Source organism: Dendropsophus ebraccatus, chromosome 7, assembly GCF_027789765.1.
Source record: "Dendropsophus ebraccatus isolate aDenEbr1 chromosome 7, aDenEbr1.pat, whole genome shotgun sequence".
NCBI lineage: Eukaryota > Metazoa > Chordata > Amphibia > Anura > Hylidae > Dendropsophus > Dendropsophus ebraccatus.
In genome coordinates, this window is record NC_091460.1 from 129276052 (window position 1) to 129288805 (window position 12754).

The window sequence follows — 12754 nt, forward strand, 5'->3', positions numbered from 1 at the left end:
CCCCCCCATAATGCCCCATAGAGTAGTCAATCCCCCCCTCCATAGTGCCCCATACAGTAGCCTATCCCCCCCCTCTATAGTGCCCCATATAGTGGCCAATTGTCCTTCCCCCCCCACAGTGCCCCATATAGGGGCCTATTCTCCCCCCCTCCATAGTGCCCCATATAGTGGTCAATTCCCCCCCCTCCATAATGCCCCATATAGTGGCCAATCCCCCCCCCCAAGGTTGCCCCACATAATGGCCAATCCCTCCCCTCCATAGTGCCCCATATAGGGGCCAATCCCCCCCCCATAGTGCCCTATAGAGTATCCAATTCCCCCCTCCATAGTGCCTCATATAGTCATCAATTCCACCCCCCTCCATAGTGTCCCATAGAGTAGCCAATCTCCCCCCTCCATAGTGCCCCATATAGTAGCCAATCCCCCCCCCCCCCTCCATAGTGCCCCATATATTGGTCAATTCCCCCTCCCCTCCATAGTGCCCGATATAGTGGTCAATCCCCCCCCCTCCATAGTGCCCCATAGAGTAGCCAATCCCCCCCTCCATTGTGCCCCATATAGAAGCCAATTCCCCCCCTCCATAGTGCCCCATATAGTGGACAATTCCCCCCTCCAGATTGCCCCACTTAGTGGCCAATCACCCCCCTCCATAGTGCCCCATATAGTGGCCAATTCCCTCCCTCCCCAAAGTGCCCCATATAGTAGCCAATTCCCCCCCCATAGTGCCCCATATAGTGGCCAATTCCCCCCTCCCATCTTTCGGCGCAGGCATCAGGATGCAGGATGCTGCAGGTCACATCCGACACAGACAGCGTCTCTGTACCAAGATGCCTGCACCGGAAGATGAGGGAGAGGAGCTGTGAGGAAGCGGGACAGGTGTGTTGCTGCGCTGCGGCCGCGCGGCTAATTGGAGACTGAGGGTCGCCGTCAGACTGAGGGAGCTGCCAGACACTCGGTCCGGCAGCGGCCCTCAGGCTCCGATTAGCCGCGCGGCCGCAACGCTACCAGTTAATGGAGTCTGCTCTGCAGTGTCGTTCTTCCCCCAGGCTGGCCCGGCCCTATATTTGGGGAAGACCGGCCCAGCCCACCCCTGGTATCTACCTATACTTAGCCACTCGGCTACAAGATTGGCCATACACTTGTGATCAGTATCAGCCAATCTTTCATGAGCTTTGACAGAAAATCCAAATATATGTAGGTTTTTTGAAGTTTTTATTGCAAATTTTTTTTTTTTATTCTCCTCCCTCCTCTGCCTTAGGACTGTATGTTCTGGAAAAAAAATTAAAATAAAAAATAAAAAATAAATCAGACAATACATAAGGTTAGATTTGATTATAAGATTAGGAACAGGTCATGTTGGTGTTCTAAATCACATTGCTGATGTTCATGATATTCTTTACATTGATGATGATGATGATGATGAATTATAGTATATACTTACCATTCTAACCTGCCACTGACTGAATCCATATGATGACCTCGTCCATATTCTGAGGATTCTCTGTAAAATAGGAGATGTAAATTATTTTACGGTGTGAATAGCGCAATTGTACATAAGATAGATAAAAAAGACAAGTAGCAGTGGAGGATTCCACTCCTGACAGGAACATAGACACCATGTAGATGAGTTATACTATTGTTAGATGGGTTATAAAAATAAACTTACCTTGGGCCCGCAGTTTAGCCCTCTTCTCTCTATTGGCAATGACTTTCATACTAAAAATGAAATGAAGAAGGTTGTAAAGATGTCCCTGTGCTCTACAGTAACAACAGTGACCATTAGGAGTGACTCCGATTACAGAACAAAGACAAGATAAACATACAGGGGGAGATTTATCAAACATGGTGTAAAGTGAAACTGGCTCTGTTGCCCCTAGCAACCAATCAGATTCCACCTTTCATTTTCCAAAGGGTCTGTGAGGGATGAAAGTTGGAATCTGATTGGTTGCTAGGGGCAACTGAGCCTGTTTCACTTTACACCATTTTAGATAAATCTCCCCCACAGTACATGGCGACAGTAACTTACCACAGGTACTCAATCAGCCATCCAAGGAATATCAGCACCAGAATTATTAATATAATTACAAATACAAATCGCAGCTCTAAAATCCCTGAAAAAGAAAGAATATTTTTTAGGATGTTTATTTGGAGAATTTTCACCCATATAAATTCACTCCATTGCCCCATAGACATAACATAAATATATTGTAGTGCTTACCATCCATCGACGTTCTCGTCCCCATCCTTTGCCCATCAAAGGTAACAGCCAGCGTGTCAGCTGGTATTTACCCCTGCTCAGCACTGTGACATCATCATGATGTCATACATACATACATGCAATATGCTAATGATGCTGCATCCTCCTATACAATACTGATAACTAGCAGTTGCTTATGCATGGACTGAAGGATTGTATGGAGGGAAAATCTGGATTTGTTTTTTCAAATACCTGTCAATATATGAATTATCCTTCTATAATAATAATAGAATAATGTTATGTAATACTACATTAATGTTATATAACCCAAATTTCCAAGAACAGGCTAATAAAATATTATATAAATATCACATACATGTAATTGTATTATGATGAGATCTTTGCTCTCATAGGAAATGCTGCTATAAAGGGGCATTGCCATCAGATACCCATAGGGTTACTTGAAGGGAGATTGGCATGTGTTAACCCCTGAAATGACCTTAAGGACCGGGCCATTTGTCACTTTTGCGTTTTCGTTTTTTCCTCCTCGTCTTCTTAGACCCATAACTCTTAATTTTTCACCTACAGGGCCATGTGAGGGCTTGTTTTTTTCAGGAGCAGGTGTACTTTGTAGTGATATTTTTTAACCTGCCATAAAATGAATGACGGAACCCCCAAAATATCATTTATGGTGTGAATTTGGGTCAAAAAATGCGATTCTGCAAATTTGGGGGGAGGGGGTTTCCATGTTTACATAATGCACTTTACGGTAAAACTGACATTTTTTCTTTATTTTATAGGTCAGTCTGAACACAGCGATATGCATGTTTACATAGGTTTTCTAACGTTTTACTATTTTTATTGGCAGTAAAACTTTTTTTTTGCAAACAGGTATATTTAAAATGGCCCTATTGTGACTCATAAGTCTCCCTCACCATCCAAATCATAGCAGATCCACTTTAGGCTGGGGCTTGCATCAGGGGACAGGACTGTGGAGGTAATCTCTCCATAGGTGTAACCCTTCTAAGTGCCCACATCTGCCCTGCCCACTGGCGGAACTACCGCTGTAGCAGCCATAGCGGCTGCTACGGTGCCCCGCCGCATCAGGGGGCCCGTGACGCGGGTCCCGTGCTCCTCCTGACCCGGCGACTCCTTTCCCCAACCATAGGGAAAAGTCAGTCCTCCTGTCAGTCCCCCGTCTGATGCGCGGCTGCCGGGGGTGTCGCGTCCTATCCCCGGCAGCGCGTGTATCATAGAGCTCTCTGTGTGCCGGAAGTCGCGGCCGCAGCACAAGCCCACAGAGAGCTCTATGATACGCGCGCTGTCGGGGATAGGACGCGACACCCCCGGCAGCCGCGCGTCAGACGGGGGACTGACAGGAAAAAGGCTTGACGGGGGAGCGCGTTGTAAGGTGAGTTTTTTTTTTTTTTTTTAACCTGCTTTCCGGGGGGGGGGGGGGGGGTGGACATCTATAAGGAAGGGGGGGAGAGGGGGACATCTATAAGGAAGGGGGGAGAGGGACATCTATAAGGGGGGGAGAAGGGGGCATCTATAAGTGAGGGAGAAGGGGGCATCTATAAGGGAGGGGGGGGGAGAGGGCCATCTATAAGGAAGGGGGGGAGAGGGGGACATCTATAAGGAAGGGGGGGAGAGAGACATCTATAAGGGGGGGCAACATAGGGGGAGAGGGGGCCATCTATAAGGGGACAACATAGGGAAAAGGAGCACAACATAGGGGAGAGGGATATTATAAAGGGACAACATTGGGGGAGAGGGGAACATCTATAAAGGGACAATATAGGGGGAGAGGAGGCCATCTATAAGAGGACAACATAGGAGGGGCCATCTATAGGGGGGGCAACATAGGGGACCATCTATTAGGGGACAACATGGGGGGCATCTATAAGGGGGACAGCATGGGGGGCTTCTATAAGGGGGGCAACATAAGGGGGCTATTTATAAGGAGGGGCGACATAGAGGAGGGCCATATAATAAAATGGGATCACATAGAGTCAGCCTTCCCACTAAATGAGGGTGTAAAGGGGCCAATGCAGATGTGCAGTATAGAGAGATGAGGATGGTGCCAGTGTGAGGAGACTAATAAGTTTTTCTGGCAGATTCTGTGGATTTGTGGCTCGGAGAAGGAGATGGAGAAGAAAATGAAAAGGGAAGAACTCCGTTCAGAGAAGACGTCCCCTGTAAGTCACCTGATATAACTGTACTGTAATTTATATGGTGTACAGGACCTGTGTAGAGCTGAGTGTGTTGATGGCGTAGTGGTCGATCGAGAGGGGGCGGGAGGGGGGGGGGGGCCCAATCAAAAGTTTGCTATGGGGCCCAGCCATTTCTAGTTACGCCCCTGGCCCTGCCCATATGCTCTGCTCATTCCTTCATGCTCCCTACAGTCTCTGTCAGCCCTTGTGTTTCCCATCCTTTCTATTCCTGCTATAATGCCCCTGCACTCACACTCAGCTATACACACTGCTGCTATAATGTGCCTGCACTACGATACTGGATTATGGGGATCTGCAGTTCTAACCATGATAACCAGATAACCATGGTTAACAGAAAAGAAACAATGATGCCAAGCACCAGCCTCCTTTTAAAGTGTCCAGTGGTGTCATTCTTACTTAATCATGACAGATTGATCTCCAGCCCTGTCCTCATCAACACCCACACCTGTGTTAATGGAGCAATCACTGAAATGATGTTAGCTGCTCCTTTTAAGGCAGGGCTGCAATGATGTTGAGATGTGTTTTGGGGGATAAAGTTCATTTTTTAGGCAAATATTGACTTTGCAAGTAATTGCTGTTAAGCTGATCACTCTTTATAAGATTCTGGAGTATATGGAAATTGCCATTTTAAAAACTGAAGCAGTAGACTTTGTAACAATTAATATTTTTATCATTCTCAAAACTTTTGGCCATGACTGTACATAGCACAACAGTATAACACAGATATCTGTGTACTATACATCATACTAAATGTCACCAAGATTTTAATGTTTTTCCAAGGACACTTCGGCTTTGACAATGTGGGGTGTGGCTTGTCACTGTGAGAAGTCCTCCCTCTTTTGCATAACCAGTCTAGTAACATCAGGCCAGGAAGGTCCCTGTATCTTGGTCCTATATAGAGACATATATATTTCCAAGTGATAAACACTACTTTATTTGAATTGTTTGCCCGCACTCCAGTTAGCCATAGAGCACAATGTAAAGAACTTTACACTGCGTGCGCAGGCTATGTTGTACAGCCGCTGTTCACTGAATAGCAGACGCACAAAATAGACCTGTCAATTATTTTGTGCGGCCGCAGAGAACCCCTGCTGTAGTGTATGCAGTGTGTGTACACTACAGCCGTAATTCCATGCAATCTAATGTAATGCCGCAGCGGCATTAAACAACGGACGTTGTTTAATGAAAAAATACACTATGTGAACAAGGCCTGAATTTGTAAAAAAAAAAAAAAAAAAAGTATATACACTATCATTGTTTTTTTATTTTATTATTATTATTAATATGATTATTATTATGATTATTACTATTTTAATAGTCGTGCCTCTCACCATCCCAAGGCTCTTCCTTTCACTTAGGCACTAAAGCAACATGGGCTGTGTCTGCGCAGAGAGAGCAAGTCCCTGGGTGCCATTTGCAGGCGATTTTTATGAACACTGCACTGCACTGTATACACTAATGTGGAATATGAATATATATTTGAATGTATACGTTATGTAAAGGTCACCGGTGCTGTTCTGCTGGCTCACCTCCACATGTGCTTCTGGTATTTTAACTTTTCACTTCCCAAGGATTATGTGGTAATATAAACATCTGCGTTTTTTAGAATACTTTTTAATTGGGATTACAAACGCGTCCGCTGACTCCTTTCCCACCTGAGTAAACACGGAAACCGAGATCCAACCCAAAACCCAAATAAATTGCTATTGGAATTCCAAGGTTAATTTTCTGATACTCTAAAACAAAGAACTATTTATGTATTTTCGGCTCCTTTCTCCGTCGGTACCATTACACTATGTGCATGAAATGTAGCAGACGGATAAAGTTATCCTGCACGAGCGCTAATAGAGAGGAATACAAACGACATCTGCACATAAGACCCCAAGAAGAGTATGAGAAGCAGGCGGCTCCTGAAGTCTGATTGATGCCTTTCAAGGTGAAAACACTTTACTTCTCCGCTCCATGTAATCTCACCCTGGTGCTTGACTGCACAAAGATCCAGCTACAGGAACACCGATCAGCTAGTGAGATAAATCACCTTCACCAATGGGTCATTTTCACATTCTTTTTGCAGTAAGTATCATAGTAAACCGCGCTGGTAATTTATCTACATAGGTCAACTGCTTTAAATACTATAATTCCTATGTAAGGAGGGGGTCGTGTTGCAATAATGTAAGACTTTGCAGTAAACAAAAGTTTTTATTGAACACTGGCACAATTTTTCTGAGGGGTCCACAAACCAGACAGGGCTGTAGGGCAGCAGGGGGGAGGAAACAACTTTTTTTTGTTTTAACTTTTTTAGTCTCCAACCTCCTGTTCAGGCTTGCCAGTAAATTTGGTGTTAGTGTTAGTATTGGTCAGGTCTGGTATGGCAGTGTTATCCAGTCAAAGTATTGTAGTATTAGGTCTGATATGGAGGTGTTATCCAGTCACAGTATGGTGGTATTGGTCAGGTCTGGTATGGCGGTGTTATCCAGTCACAGTATGGCGGTATTTGTCAGGTCTGGTATGGCGGTGTTACCCAGTCACAGTATGGTGGTATTAGGTCTGGTCTGGCGGTATTATCCAGTCTCAGTATGGTGATATTGGTCAGGTCTGGTATGGTGGTGTTATCCAGTCACAGTATGGTGGTATTGGTCAGGTCTGGTATGGCGGTGTTACCCAGTCACAGTATGGCGGTATTGGTCAGGTCTGGTATGATGGTGTTATCCAGTCACAGTAGGGCGGTGTTGGTGAGGTCTGGTGTGGCGGTGTTATCCAGTCACAGTGTGGTGGTGTTGGTCAGGTCTGGCATGGCGGTGTTATCCAGTCACAGTATGGCGGTGTTGGTGAGATCTGGTGTGGCGGTGTTATCCAGTCACAGTATGGCAGTATTGGTCAGGTCTAGTATGGCGGTGTTATCTAGTAACAGTATGGCAGTATTGGTCAGGTCTGGTGTGGCGGTGGTAAATGTGACGCCTGGAGCTATTACCTACCAATCCTGTGGTGAGAATTCCCTCAGACAATATGCAGACGGCTCTAATCATTGATTCAATGTGAAAAATTGTTTATGTTTTAAGCCGTTAAAAACCATAAAAAAACGTGATTTAGACAATGTTTCTACATGTAGAGAAATGCATGTGGACGAAACCAGGCTCCCATTTCTTCTCCCCCAGTAGTCATGTGCTTTTACCAGGATTATTGGCCATGCGCCTATTGGTTACCACATGAGGGTCTGGTTTCGGCTGCATGTGGTGACGTACAGTAAATGTGGGATGGGGGGCTAAGACTGATCAGACATCAATATGATGTTCAGAAAATAGAAAATCATGATGCTAATTGGTGCGTGAAGATGGGGGACGTCTGCAGGTTTAGTGCTTAGGGCAGCAGCTGTTAATATGGCCCTGGGTGTAGATCTAGGTCTATCAGCCCATCCTCTAGTTTAAAATCCCCTAGTGCAGCAATGGGGTCCTTGTTCTCCAATTTCTCTCTCTCCCTCTCTCTCTTCTTTACTTTCTTGTTTGCTCTTGTTTGTTGGCCTAGGCTGGTTTTACCTGGATTGTTTTCTTGTTTTCTCCGCAGGGGCGTGTATGATCCTGGCATTCCAATTTAAGGCCTAACTCTATGGGAGAAGGGAGATTGGGTGAGTTGCTCTCTTTACTGCTGACTCACATTAAAGCTTTTAATCAAACCCCCCCCCCCAAGTCTATAGAAAATTATAAGTAAGTCATGTGTGCAGAAAATATAATAATAAGTGCATACACAATCCAGCTCCATCATAAATCACCCTTGTCAAGCACTACCTTTTATCCTTGGGGAAGACAAGACAGAAAAACTTTTAAAGTTTCCAATTCTGCGAGTGTGAAAATCTTCATTGCTTTTCCAAGAATAAAAGCCCCTGACATATACAAGAGTCAATGCATTGTGACTGCTCCTGGTGGTCTTATTCATGGTCACACTACCATTACACCTCGTGCTCCATATAAAGAGGTAGTGATAACTTGTAGTGTAGTGATCCCTAAATCATAGAACAATACCTGCAAAGTGTTTGCAGTCCTAACTTCTATTCTATGTCTGTGTCCAGCTATCATTTGCAGGTCATGGGGTCAATATAGTCAGTAGTGTGTAGCAGACAGTATGATGTATGGCCACTCCATGCAACATGCCGCCCCTCTAAACAACATTCATACATTCTGGACAAGCTTTCTCCATCTCAAAGGAGAAGGGCTGAGCTTGAGCAGACTCCTCCAACCTTGCAGAACATTCCACCTACAAGTACAAGGGACAATGCAACTTGCCCACAGTCGGCAAAAAAAGTGTATAAACACTCAAAGTTACATAAAAGAAAAAAAGAATAATAAAAAATGTGCAATAAAATAGCAAACATTACAGGGTTGTGACCATAGATCATGTCTGCTATGGCTCTAGGAGAAGAATAACTAAAGCCATTTGTTTGTACAGAACGTTCTGCATCATTCCTAGCGGGGTGCCACCTCATTAAAGAGGGCCCTTTAAATGAGAGAATCATTTGGACTGTATAAATAATAGGACAAGGTTTAAACATAAAATGGACTTAACAGTCCCAACTGCTGTTGCCTGTTCTGGTCTAGCAAAAGCAGACAATAAATTTCATTGGTCTGTGGTTTAGGGGAAAGATCGTGTAACATATTCCTAACAGGATTATTAAATTCAATGTCGGAGGCACATTACAGAGTTCACTGCACTGCAGACATTTGCTAGATGTTTCCAAAGTTGGCTCCTTTATCATACGTATATTTGGAATGAGTAAAAATGTACCTTATCTGCCTGGTAAATTGTTCTGCCCATGTACACCTTAAAGGGGTACTCCAGAAAAAAATGTTTTCTTTTAAACAAACTGGTGCCAAAGATTTGTAATTTACTTCAATTAAAAAAAAAATCTTGTCTTCCAGTACTTAACAGCTGCTGTATGTCTTTCAGGAAGTCGTATTCTTTCCAGTATGGAGAGGAGGAGAGGTTTTCCATGGGGATTTGCTACTCCTTTGGACAGTTCCTGACATGGACAGAGGTGGCAGCATAGAGCACTGTGTCAGACTGGAAAGAATTTACCACTTACTGCAGGACATATGTGGTTTCCCACTATTAGTGTTCTGTACACCTGTCACAAAGTGTTTGTATCCTTGTATACAGCTGAGGAATGTCATGGGTTAAGTTTTTTTTGTCCCATGTGTTTTTTTTATGCTCACCAATAGGAGGTACTCTCTTTCTCAATACTTATCCTGACTGTCTACACACACTCACCCCCTGTAGGAGGATTTAGTTAGCTCCGTGTGGGAGGAAGTGAAGTCAGTGAGTTGAGTCTAGTCACTGAAGTGACCAGGGCCGCTCCAGGTTTTTGCGGGCCTTGGCCGACAGAGCCTCAACGGCCCATCATCCATCCACTATGCACACTTGACACTGCTAACATACACAAGCACATTATTGACTGAGACACTGACACACAGCACTTACAGCTCAGTCTTTTCCCCCTTCTTCTCTGTCAGGCTACTTTCCACATTGTAAGGTTGAGGACCTTCGGTACATGTGATCAGGTCCTTCACCCTTTTCTCTCTCTGTGCAGGTCCTGCTCCTGTCTTCTGATGTTCAGCCACTCACCTTGAACTACAGTGAGGAGGCTGAACATTAGAACATCGGGCCCCTCTCCCTCTCTGGGCCCCTAGAGGTGCTGTGGGCCCCAGCACTTGCCCGGGTAAGCCCTGTGCTGACGCCGGCCCTCACCTGACCCACACCAGGAACACGTCTACAAAGAGCAAGGCAGTATCCTGACAAGAGAGGAACTAGCTGTGATAAGACAAAGCAGCCAGTACTTAAGGCCTACGTATCCTATTGCACAGTGCAGGTAACTGGGAAATCTTGGACACCTAGCTACACCCAGATAACATATTGGGCATATTCTGGATACAGAGTCACTTTACATAAGATTTTTTAAAATCTGCTAAACAAATGTATTTTTAGACAATGTACTAACAAAATCTGCAAATTTTTATTTAGAGTTTATGTTTGCAAAAAAAAAAATGTATTTTCTTTTATACATATAATAAAACAATACTTTACAGTATTTTACTTGGTACCAAAGACATAAAAGTATATTTATGAGGATTGAAAGCATTCCTAAAACTTTAATCCCAGACATTTCCTTTCCGCCTTCAGTTTTCCTCGATGTTTTAGTGCATGACATATAATGCGTCATTTGATAGCAAACACAAGACGAGGGGAATTTTGTGTGGGACACAAACGCACAACTCATCATTTCTGATGTCTCCTGGGACGTGTAAGAAAGTTTACTGCTATTTCAAGACTAGTAACTATGATTTGTTTTATCGTAAGGTTAAATTGGGCCGTGTCCACTGCTGTTATACAGGTTTGATTTCTTCTTACCCTGACTCATTTTAGGAACTACAGACAGTGTAGTGTTACATAGTAACACTTTGCTGTACATTACTTGGTATTATTGGCAGTGTCCAAGAAAGTTTAAAGCATACCTTTCATTGTGCATCCTTAAAAATCCTATGGATATTCAGGTTGCCATGGGAACGTCCCACATATCAGCGAGTTCTGTGCACAAGCCCTATTAAGTTAGAATAGGGCTTATGCACATAATTCATTTTAGATGGATATGTGTCTCCCCAGAAGGTAGCTGGCCTCCAGTAGTTAGGTACCACCCCCTATATGTACATTGATTCCCCCCAGTAGGTACTTTCCCCCACATGGGTGGATAGGTGTCACCTCCAGAAGGTAGCTTGCCCCTTGTAAGTAGCCAGATATTACTCCCTTATAGATAAAGGGGTTCCCATTAGCATCTTGACCTCAGAGTAACCCTCCCAGCATTACAAAGAAGTTACAAAGTTGCAGATAAAGCCTGCCAGGGACTTGTTTACACCAGCTGTCTCAGAAGGGAGGGGGAGGAGGGGGAGACAGAGATAAAAGTTCACACAAGCTTTGTGTTTTCAGCAGAAAGCAGCAGCAGCTTAGAACTGGGGGAAGGAGGCTGAATAGACAATAACATATTTGGAAAGAATTGTTAGTCTCACCATGGGCAGTAACATATTAAAAGTTATGTTTGAGTGGAATACCCCTTTACCTTAGTACCTCACATACCTTTTTATGTTGTTAACCTATAAAGTTCTGTCTGCTTGTGGCTGCTTGTATGACGGGGTTTACTAGTGATGGATGTATGCAGCACCCATTGAGTTTAATATAAGCCTCTTATATCTGTATGTAGTAGACCTCCCCAGGTTACAGCTGCAAGCAGCAGAGTTTCTTTTCCCTTTAACTCTATGACAAGAGTGCCCAAACCATTTAACTGTCCAGAGAAGTTCAAAACCTTTTCTTCTCTGGACGGTTCCTGTCTCGGACAGAGGTGGCAGCAGAGAGCACTGTGTCAGACTGGAAAGAAAACACCACTTCCTGCAGGACATACAGCAGCTGATAAGTACAAGAAAACTTAAAATTTTTAAATAGAAATAAATTACAAATCTATATAACTTTCTGAAACCAGCTGTTGTGAAAGAAACAGTTTTCCGCTGAATAACCCCTTTAAACATAAATTTGTGATGGACATCTTGCAATAATCAAATCTAGTGTTTCCACATGTGCCACTATGTGAGTCGTTTTTACAGGCACACTGCTCTGATTACTTGCCGTTTGATCAGGTAATTTATCATTCAGCGGGATTTTCAGCGGAGCGGGGTTTTATCGTAGGAGCTCTAAGTCTTTTGATTATACACAAACTGAGAATGATGACAGCTACTGAAATACGGACATTACTTTTACAATCAGAACAAATGAAATTGAAGAAAGTGTCAGAAGCAACATGCCAATCCATAAAACAAAAAAACAAATTCTGGACCCAAGGCACACTACACATGGCATTAAAAATTACTTTATTACTGAAGAGAGACAACAGCCAATAAATAACAGTACGTGTTCTCTGTAAAACCATTGGACGCCAATGCGGCTTATATGATTAACTGCTTGTATAATAAGAAATAATACCAGTGTATCATCACCCTACAAATAGAAATAAGTACAAGAAATATTCAAGAGTAAATCTTTATTGTAGACATGAACAATGTAAATTTTTTAAGACACTTGATGATCTGGACTGAAGGTACATTACATCCTTTTATGACCTCCAAGGCCCCATATTAATCTAGGAGGCCCCACTGTTCTTCAGCAAGAAAAATAATTAAAGTTTTTATGTTAAACTTATGATTTTGCCGTATGCCGGGGTGGCTATGTGTTGTTGTGGCAGCTAGGTGGGTGTAGGGTCGCTTGGACACTTGTCACGTATATCCGTACTCAC

General features: G+C 43.7%; 2 long non-coding RNA genes across 2 annotated transcripts; one reads left to right on the forward strand and one right to left on the reverse strand.

The window, feature by feature from the left end:
- Nucleotides 1-1198: 1198 nt before the first annotated feature.
- On the reverse strand, nt 1199-2297 carry LOC138797030 (uncharacterized). The gene is made up of 5 exons (XR_011363879.1): nt 2219-2297; nt 2027-2111; nt 1667-1716; nt 1442-1501; nt 1199-1269 (listed from the first exon to the last, which is right to left on the reverse strand). It is a non-coding gene; the product is annotated as an uncharacterized lncRNA (long non-coding RNA).
- Nucleotides 2298-6244: 3947 nt separating this feature from the next.
- LOC138797031 (uncharacterized) lies at nt 6245-10390 on the forward strand. Its single transcript, XR_011363880.1, has 3 exons — nt 6245-6504; nt 7993-8053; nt 9370-10390. It is a non-coding gene; the product is annotated as an uncharacterized lncRNA (long non-coding RNA).
- Nucleotides 10391-12754: the final 2364 nt, after the last annotated feature.